We start from the raw sequence: 10,797 nt of genomic DNA, 5'->3' as shown, positions 1-10,797 counted from the left end.
TATTGCCCCTTGTTTGAAAAACCTTGTTATCGCTACTCCTCTGAAACCGTAAACCGCAGAGACACGAAAACTTCACTAATGTATTCAGAGTCTTTAGACACAACTTCAATCTATTCAGTGCGAAAGTATCCGATGACCCCTTATAAGAGTTATCCCCCTTTAACGTCTCTGCGCTTACTATTAAACCTTATAACTTTAAAAGTAAAAGTCATAGAAGCATGGGGTCAAGTGCAATGTGACCCTTGACCTTTGACCTTGAATATTTGTTCAAGGTCATAGGTCAAGGTCATCTCAAAATTTTTTAATTTTCATTTTTTCTATCTTTCAAGCCATTTATGGATTCTTTTTGTATAAAAATTAACTTCAGAGAGTAAAATATGAAAAATATATGAAATTTAAAGAAGGTGGAAAGACCTCTAATTGTTCGAGAACAATTAGTCTACTAGTTATTATTATTATTTTTCCGCCGAATGATTTTTTGTTTCATAAGTTATCGAAAAGATTTATAGTCCATAAGAATGTACTTCGTAAAAGATTTTTGCAGTTGACCCTGCGTGTATGAACTTTGACCCCTCAAGGAGTTATAACCCCTTTGGCAATAAAAGCTTGTTATCGCTACTCCTTCGAAACCTTAAACCTTAGAGATACGAAACCTTCACTAATGTCTTCGACTAATTTAGTAGACTCTTCAATCTTTTCAGTGCGAAAGGTTGCATGAACCCCTTTAATTAGTTATTGCCCCTGAAAGTTTTTGATGGTTACGAATAATTTTTTTTTTTTAAACGATTAATCGTAGAGACATGGGACCAATGGCATTGGATAGCTCAACCTTTGACCTTGAAATTTATATAGAGGTCAAAGGTCAAGGTCATTCAAAATATGAGAAAATTAGCTTTTTTAATATCTCTTTTGTCTTTCAACATATACTGAATATCTTTGCATCTATATGTCCTTCTTAAACTATTTCAAAGATTTCATTCTTGTCCCCCGAGCTTGACCCATTCAAAAGTTGTCACCCCTTTTGCAACAAAACTTTGTTATCGCTACTCCTCCGAAACTGTAAACCGTAGAGATTCCAAACCTTCATCAGTGTCTTCGACTCATTTAGTACTCTCTTCATTCTATCCTTGCGAAAGCATTCTTTGGTCCCTTGTATGAGTTACTGCCCCTGAAAGTTTATACTACTTACATTTAATGAACTTTTTTTAAAACGGTGTATCCTAGAGACATGGGACCAACTGCATTGGCCTATTTGACCTTTGACCTTGAAATATAGGTCAAGGTCAAAGGTCAAGGTCATTTAAAAACATAAGAAATTCCTTATATATGTGTAAAATATAGCAATTCACCAAATGACCTTGAACTTTGACCTTGACCTTTGACCTTGACTTTGGGTCAAATGGAAAAGTAAGGACATGCATTCAGCTCCAGTATCACGTGAAAACTTAGAAAGTAAAGATTTCTTGTGTGTGTGTGTGTTTTTTTTTTTTTTTTTTTTTTTTTTTAATGACCTTGACCTTTGACCTTGACCTTTGACCTTGACCCAAAGGTCACAATAAGGCTTAAGGATGTGGAAGTAGTTACAATTCTTAGTTTAAAAGAGGCATAAAATAAATAATTTACCCCCCCCCCTTCTTAAAAAAAAAAAAATCACATCAACAACAACGTAGACTATTACTCTAGAATTCAAACCAGACCTCGGATCGACACCAAATTCGGTTTAAAATGTAGTATAGACCTCAGAGAAAGTTTCTGGAGAGTTTTACGGTGAGTCCTATAAGTTTATAGAAGTCTTGAAGTTTCACAGCAAAAACTACAAGTTCTGTTGTGTTTGTAATTAAAGTGCAGGTGAACGAAGAAGTGATCTAAACCTTTTATCAGCTATTTCTTCAGATGTCATTAGCAGCATTCGATTCTCCTGATATGATACGACATTTTAATACCAAGCATTCTCTCTTTCTTTTACATTTGCAATTTATTTGATTTTTATTTAGAATTAATCAGTTTCCAGAAATAGCGATTTTCGGTAGATTAAAAACAATTCTCGCTTTCATTGTCGTCTTTCCCTTCTAAAAATGCATGTTGGGAGTTTAATTTGTGATACACATATTTAATTTAACCCAAAGAAATGCTTATTTAAATGTTTCGTAGTTATTTCAGGATATTCAGTCAGAAATGTTAAAATCCGGACCCGATCTTTTAAGCTTACAACGAAGCTATTTACAAAAAATTCAGCATGCTCACAATATCGATGAATCGGGCTACAGTCCATTAATACATTTTCATTAGGGAACAGTGTTAACTTTTTCTCACGCAGCCCGTCCCTTGTTATTTTATATACTGCTTGCAAGTTCGGGAACTATTTCCTTTTACGGAACTTCTTTCTTCCCCTACCGATTCTAAAAATATGCTTGCATTTCTTCTATAGTCTTAAAAAATTAACTTATGTATGTTATCGGAATGCGTGGCCGAATGGTTAGCGCACCTGCCTTTCAATCCAAGGGTTTTGAGTTCGAGCCCAGCTGGAGGAGCATTAATTTTTTTTTTTTTTTTTTTTTCATTTTTTGCATTTTTCTTCTTTTTTTTCAGCTCAGATGACACGGAAACACTTAAAAAGGTGGAAAGGCCTCTAATTGTTCTCTGAACAATTAGTTTACTAGTTGTAAAGGAATGTTTTCTTCACCATTCTTAGGACTTACTTACATAAACAGCTAGTTTCTTATTGTTTTATTTGTTAATTTCTGCTATTGTTACACTTACTTTTGCACTGTTCTCATCAAACACAACAAAGACAACCTCTGTCAATGATGTTAAAGTTGAAGTTTCAACAAAACTTCGTACAGTTTCAAACATGGCATTGGCAACTGCAAAGTGGTCATATCCCAAATTTCCTGTGCCAAGAGCAGGAAATGCAATTGATGTCATGCCAAATTCAGTTGCAAGATGCAGGCATTTTGCTACAAGTGACTTCAGAGCCTATGAAAAATAAAACTAAATACAATCCATACAAAAAATAATAATTGTTTACAATGCAAAAGCTTTAGAATTCTCATCCTCATAATGCTTGACTGTAGGAGCCCTGAGTCCACATGTGGTTGTGGGACCCTAGCTGAAAAACTTCATTCAGCTTTTTATGGGCTTGCTTCTCAAGTTGAGAACCACCATGGCCCAGGTTGTTTGTCAAAGAAAGGCTTAATGTGATTGGTCGATAAATAAGAAAACAATCAAGATTTGCAATTTCCATGAAGGACGTCACCGTAGTCAACCCAACTTAAAATATCAAATGAAGTTTATCTGTGGTCCCACAACCACTTGTAGACTCAGGACCCCTGATGTTGTGAGATAAAATATTTAAGCTTACTCTTGTAGGTTTTAGAATTTCAAAGTAGAAATAAGACAGTTAAATCGACTACAGTAAATTGTTTGTTGAAGGAGCAACAAGCCTTTCCACTGACAATGGTGGTTAAACTAATATGGAACAAATTGTTGTGTCTCAGTTAGACAGCATTTTGTCACCAGTATATCAACCCTTTTAAAGGAATCACTGTATCTGTTTGTGTTCAAATAAAGTTAGTTTGCAATTTAGAAATTTAATAGCTAATTTAGAAATTTAAGCATTAAAGCTGACTCTCTGATAAAATATACAGAAAGTGTGTCTTATTGCTATTATAAATCAATTTTTCCAATAAAAAAATTGACATTATTTGTTAAAATGCAAATGACTTTTTAATTAAATGTTACTCACAGCAATACTTGCATCTGGATTCCAGAAAGGAAGACTTCCATGAAATACTTTTTCTATTCCTCTTTCATGTAATTTGTAAGCATCGGTCACCAGGACTTCCCCAGACTGAAGTCCTTTTGGACATTTACGTTTTGCCTCCATTTGCATCTCATTCCCTGCTGCTGTTAGAATTGAATTTGACACATATCCATGGTTAAGTTTCAGTTCCTTTCCAGTTGTGTTGACCAACACTTGGACCTTTAAAAAGTATTCAAATTTAACAAGGGGCCCATTGACCACATCAACTTTCTTTAATTCTGCTCTCTCTCTCTCCCTCTCTCTCTCTCTGCAAGGCCAAATCAATGTGCAATATTATCCTTTATTTTTCAAATATCCCTACACCCTTTAGGGGTCTGCTTATAGGACAGTATTCAATATTTCAAGATGTCAATGGGCCTTGACAGTTTTCCGAGTATCATGGGATTTCTTAGACAATGACCAACACTGCCCCACTCACAATTAAGGACGTATGGTAGTGACGATTTTGAATCCACCGCGCAACTCCAAATGACGTAAATGAATCTTATGTCGTTCATCTCTTTAGTAGAGTTGGAAATAAAATTTACAATGCAACTTATTTTAAAGATATACTTGATATAAAATCATATAAAAGGTGACTAAAATTTCATTGGATTCAAACTAACAACAAGTCGAGGTAATTTTACGACTTATTTTACTTTTCGGTAATGTAAACAAAGCGGATGATCGGATGTTTCGAAAAGAATGAAATGCGGAGAAAACGAGGATTTTCGTCAACCAAATCTATTCAGCTGTACAGCAAGGCTTCGTTCACTCAAAAAAGGCGATGGTGAGCTGCGTCTGACTGAAAATTACTGTCCAAAGATTAAACCCATCATTCGAATCACAAACGCATGACAACTGCAACTCTAGCCTAGCAAAAACGATCTGCCCAGGTTTGTCTCTAGTATTTGACACCATTTAACTAACATTACCTCAGAAATTCAGTAAAAGTGATTGTGGCTCAGCAAAATACCGGTATTAGATAAGATAGATATATATATATATATGAGTGAATTGGGTACTTTTTTCTGAATTGGGGGCATGAGTGAACACACAACATTATAAATTAGTGACGATTCATGTTAAAGTTTTTTTTTTTCAAAAAAAAGCAGAGATTTTGAGATTAAAATTTGTTATATTCTTCCTTAGTTGTTGTTTGCAATATAGATTCAAAAAAGGGATAAAGAGCACTACACTATATTATAATAAAAATAATACCACTGGTTACCAGTGCACACATGAGGGGGTAATTTACATGATTTATATACAATTCTGTTTTGTAATTTAATTTATATTGTGTGACATGATTGCATTCCGGAATGTTGTTGAATCAATAAAAATTCAAAAATTTATTGATGTTATTCAGGTGCGCTTGATTTTGGTAAAACGTTTCGAGTTTCATGTACTCTAGACTATCATGTCTACATGTATGTATTGATGCTTTTAAATTCAGCAAACATAGAAAATATATTAAAAGAAACAATAATTTATTACAAATGTCAAGTCATATGAGGCAGTTATAACTCAATGAAATTTGAAGGTAACCAGATGCAAGGTGTTGGACACTGTCTAGACAATATTTTCTTCCAAAACATACTAGATAAAAAATTCACTACACTACAACACAAAATAATACTTACCACTAAATTCTTTGGCCTAAAACAGGATTTTCTTTTTATTAAGATTATTTCTTTCCTTATTAATTTCCCAAAGGGCTTTATGGTAAATTTGATCTCGTACCAACCCGTATTTATAGCCCGATAGATGTTTTAAAATGATACCTTATTACTTATACAGTGGCGCCTCGTTTATCCGGACGCCTCTGTCCCCACAAAATCGTCCGGATAAATGAATCGTCCGGATAATTGAATCACATCTCAAAAAGCACTCTCTAAGCATGTACATTGTATATATGCACATTCTTGTTTCAGATGTGACAGCAAAGAAAAAAACTTTTAAATTATATTTTGGTTTATTGTTTTAAAAGCAGTAATTGATTAAAGAAAAAAATATATTAAGATGTAATTTACACAATAAAAAAAATGGATGGGCAATTTTATGCAGACCTCCTATTTTAATTCGCCTTCTCTTTGGCCTGTGACTTCATGGGCTGAGCAAATTTTGATCTATAGTTGTTTTATTTAGCCATATATTATAATTATTGAAGCTCATATGATATGACAGAACTGTTCAGCATCATCATTAAAAATGTTCAAATATAAACTAACCCCGTATGTTCATTACACAGGGTTACTATAAAATTAACTGCAAGCTTACTCAAACAAAGTATTAAAAACATTCGTAAACACAAGTCATCTTCATGATTATCAATATTTTTTTCTACAGACTCTAAGTTTGAATTTCGATCATTAAAAATACCTTGATAAACGTAATCAACTTCTGTACGTAACGCCAGTTTTATATATCTTTTCTAAAACAATGGACGTTTGTAAACGGTAGTACATTAAATAGAGATATTTCTTCAGTTATGTATCTTTCTAAACTGTTTTGTGGGGAAAAAAGCGTTTCAAATACATTTACGTTTTTAGAAATGGAAAACAGTATTTTAAACTAACGCAATCAACATGATAAAGAGCATTACGAAATCGCTCGTTATTTATTGTTCATTTTATTTACAACTCTCCAAAATTCTCATGAATTTACCGATGTACATACGGTTAGCAATATGATTTTGAACAGATTATTATTAAATTAATGCACAGTGTAAGCTAAATATTAAAGATAAACATGTGATTGAATTAGGGTAAACACACGCTAATTATAGACGCTATTGTTTGTAGGTCACATGTAACCGTCTTCAAACTGACTGCATGGCCAATGTTTTTACAACAATTAACACGAATGCAAGCGAAGTGTGAAAAAGTCTTTTCTTGAAAAAATTACCGTCCGGATAAACGAGTCATTTTTCAAGGAACTATTACGTTTTGTAGTAGAAATTGACCGTCCGGATACGGAACGCGAATTTCCGGATTAATGAGACAAAATAACATGGAAAAAATCGGTTCCCAAAAAATATCGTCCGGATGGTGAAGCGTCCGGATAAATGGCGTCCGGATAAACGCGGCGCCACTGTATTTGAATTTGTGACTTGTTCATATTTTATATTTACCTGATTATAATCTTTAACGCGTGAAACGTTTTATTTTTCAAACCCAACTGATCCACTGATTGCGCGTGGACCCTTTATGACGTCACTGAGAAATTACATTGAACCATTATGACGCGGGGAACCCATGTTTATACGGATATAGATACGCATTGCTCTTAATAGTGTTATATAAAAGAAAACATTTGCAAATGTAAATATATTTACATATATGCAGTGATAGGGAAGAAATCTCAGCTATATAGATTTAGTAGTACATGTATATTATTTGAATAGGTATCCCTAATATTGTGGACATTGAACATGAAGTTGAGATGGAACAGGATCTGGAACCCTTAATATCTGCTAACTGGAAACTTGGAAGGAGGGTTATGGAACTGGGGGTGATATGACAGATGCTCTAAAATGTCCATGCCATTTCAGCAGCTCTTTCATGCTGTGGATATCCTAACTTATGGATCATCAGCTATCATTAAGGTACATTTACATTTGTCAAAATGTTAGGCTGTGGTGTTGTTAGGCAAAATTGTTTCCACTTTCACAACCCAGTGAACCCACCCTATTTTGTAGCTGACCCTAATTTTTTAAAATGCTTTTTCAAGAAAAATATGAATATTCATTTTAAAATTCCACAATAATAGCATGTATAAAAAATTTCCACCATAAATAAAACACTATTTCTTTGACATCCAGTCTATGCAAAAGACATCGGACCATCAGACCTGACCGATGTGCAGTGCCTCTGGTCCGATGCGTCATTTTTTACACCGGATCAGAATGTCAGATGTGTCTCTGTCCAAATTTTGAGCATTATTATTTTGATGGGGAGTCATGTAAATGTTTGTTATAAGTAAAAAATTTTGCACAAATCCAAATACGTAAATGAAGGTGATTAGGCCAAACAAAAAAATATGTGTGGTTCCGGTTACACCTTCAAAAAAATTAGGATAGGTAGGTAGGAATTTTTTTTTTTTTTTTTTTACAAAATGATTTTTCTAAATTTATCTAAATAATACCTATCACCACTTTGCAAGTGGCATTTAGATGTGGCATGATAATATACAAGTCAACATTGGTACAGTGTAGGGACACCCTAGTTATGAATATGAAACAAATATTTTTAAATCAAAAATAATAAACACACTAATAATCTTATAAATTTCTTTTTTGTAAAAAAAAAAGTTTGAGGTGAACATCCTTTTTTTAAATCCATGTTTATAAATGAAATTAATGACTTTTATCCAGAGTAATTTTTATTTTATTTATTAATAAATTTTGAATGATAAACTAGAAAACGGGCATAGAGTACTACTAAGAGCTGTCAGAGGAAATATACAATGTATTTAATATTGTGAGAATGTTAAATTCTTACAATGAAAAATTTTTGCCTCATTGAAGACTTTATACTTCCAAGCTCATTTCTCAAATATATATTGGTACTATGTGAGTTGACTTTATTCAGGTAAAATCGGCTGTCTTGTTTTTCACTTTTCCTCATCAACTGTTTTTTGCTCTACTTTTGGTTTAAAAGAAACGATCCTGATTTAAATTATTTTATAATTTACAAGTTAATCTATCTTACACATTGGGCCATTTCTTGCGTAATCAATGCAATCAAATGATGTTTTCTCATGTCCTAACTCCCAAAGGCATATTACCTGGCCAGCTGTCTGTGAACGTATATTTATTTAATTTTAGCAAGCAAAAACAAAACAAAGCAAAAAAACATGGTGCTGGAAAAAAGGAATGCTTCTGCGCTATGTTAACTTGCTTTAGATTTAACACTATCAATTGAACACTTGCACTAAGTGTTGAAACAATGTTTTGCATGGAGGCCGCCATTGCTGAAACTAAAACTAATACTGGAGCCGATGACGGAAAGCTGGAAAATTCCGGAAAAAAATGAAAATTGCCGGAAAAAAGTTTAGGGTCGGGGGTATAAAATAGGGATGGTCGGGTAACCGGAACCACACATATTTTTTTATTTGGCCTTAAAACCATATGGACCATCTACAGTACTATGCGAGAGCAATCCCTTGTAAAAGAAAAGGTGTTAGGCTTACTACTCTGCATTTTCACGTGTTCCACTTTTTTTACATTTTTGATCCGACAAAATTTGATTCGGTCCTGTGTGTTCATTGATTACACAGGACCGAATGTCCTGTGTGGTCCAAAAAACTTTCACATAGACTGGACATCAGTGTTACTTGGTTGTTTTATTTTAAAAAAGTCCACGCAAAAAAAAAAATTAAAAATATGCCTACCAGTACCTACCGGTACTCTAAGTTTTTCCAGCATGAACATGATAAAAGTGGAAACAAAGCAGGTTTAACCAATCATTTTTCTTGGGTTTACTTAGATTATTTTCTTTGATAATTGGCTAGATTTCACAATTAGTAAGCAAGTAAATTGTATTTTATACATGTAGTGATATATGTTACAGTATGAAGAAAAACATAAAAATACATGTAATCAGTCAATTAGACCTATGTGTCACTTTTAGACAAATACATGTATATCATAGTTGATACCCATGACAAGTTTTAGATAAAGTTTAAAGTACCATATGTAGTGATTAATCGATTAAATCAATTATCTAATCGAAATGGTCCCCGATTATAGATAATCGATTACTCAAAATATTAGTTAAAAGCAAATTATTCCTTTGATTTTTGATTCATTCTTCTTTGAATTTAACTAAATCCTAAATAATAATCTAATAAATGAACCCAATGATACAAACTATTTCAAAAATGTATTTCGGAAATCACTCCAGAATTTCTAAACAATTTATTCTACATTTGAAATTGAAGAAATATAATATTTGAAATTAATCAATTTTTTTCGATTATAGTTCATCCCATTATTCCAATAATCAATTATGAAAGAAATCCCAATTTCCCATCACTAACCATATGCAAGAATTGTAACTGTTTGATGAATACTAACTGGTATATTAGGTTTGACATTAAATATTATGAATTATACATAAATACAAACATACATGTACTTAATTATTGTTTATTTATAGTATCATAGGGACATACAACTTGTATGTTTCATAGTTATTAACTTATTAAACATTTCATGTTTGAAATAAAGCCAACAGGTTTAGGTATGTGAAATCACTAACTGCCCATATACATGTAACAAGTTTAGTGATGCAGACCTCTAGTAAAAAAAAGGGGGGGGGGGTGCAACTGACATCTTAATGAAAATTTACTCTATAGCCAAATACTATTCTCAGAAAAAAGTTAGGAGGACAAACCCCCCCCCCCCCCCCCAAACACACACAACCATTCTGTAGGCCTGTATTGACTAGATCAGGTGGACAATGTCATTTGATTGTTATTAAAATGAAAATTATTTGATCACTTGAACTAATAACTAAAACAAGATTATTGTTTCTTACAGAGAGCGGGAACATCATGATCATATAAGCAATGAGACGAGAAAAGTTTTCAACTTTTTCCACAAAGAAACAATCAATAAACAAGCAGACAAAATTACAGGTCTAAAAATAAATGGAATGAAGGTGTACAATAACAAGTGAACATAGAAGTTTCTCTTGTAACAATCAGAATTAGACTAAAGTTTTGAGTAACGACAAGAAAAGTGTAGTCACTGGATACACTATCATTTCCTATGATGTCCCAGTATTACCGAATGCAGTTTAAAACTGGCATTGTCAACAAATTCGATATGGAGTTATTGATGGAAGATGTGAATTGAAAACTGTGTGTGACTCGTTATAGAAAGTAAAGTGGATTCTATCTCAGAATGCAGACTTTTTCAGTTGAAAGACCCCAGAGTTTTATTTTAAAAGAGTCAAATATCTTCAGTCTGTTTGAAATGTCCATGACAT

At 33.1% G+C, this 10,797-nt stretch overlaps 1 long non-coding RNA gene across 1 annotated transcript; it reads left to right on the top strand.

Annotated features, from left to right (window-relative positions):
* The first annotated feature begins 4,603 nt into the window (after positions 1–4,603).
* Positions 4,604–10,366, top strand: LOC133176570 (uncharacterized). The gene is made up of 3 exons (XR_009719489.1): positions 4,604–4,698; positions 7,209–7,409; positions 10,347–10,366. It is a non-coding gene; the product is annotated as an uncharacterized LOC133176570 (long non-coding RNA).
* Positions 10,367–10,797: the final 431 nt, after the last annotated feature.

The sequence above is a fragment of the Saccostrea echinata genome, unplaced genomic scaffold (genome assembly GCF_033153115.1).
Source record: "Saccostrea echinata isolate AGI-Se365-2 ecotype Australia unplaced genomic scaffold, CSIRO_AGI_Sech_v1 ptg000076l, whole genome shotgun sequence".
NCBI lineage: Eukaryota > Metazoa > Mollusca > Bivalvia > Ostreida > Ostreidae > Saccostrea > Saccostrea echinata.
Note: the sequence above shows the minus strand (reverse complement) of the source record. Positions and strands in the feature narration are given on the sequence as shown.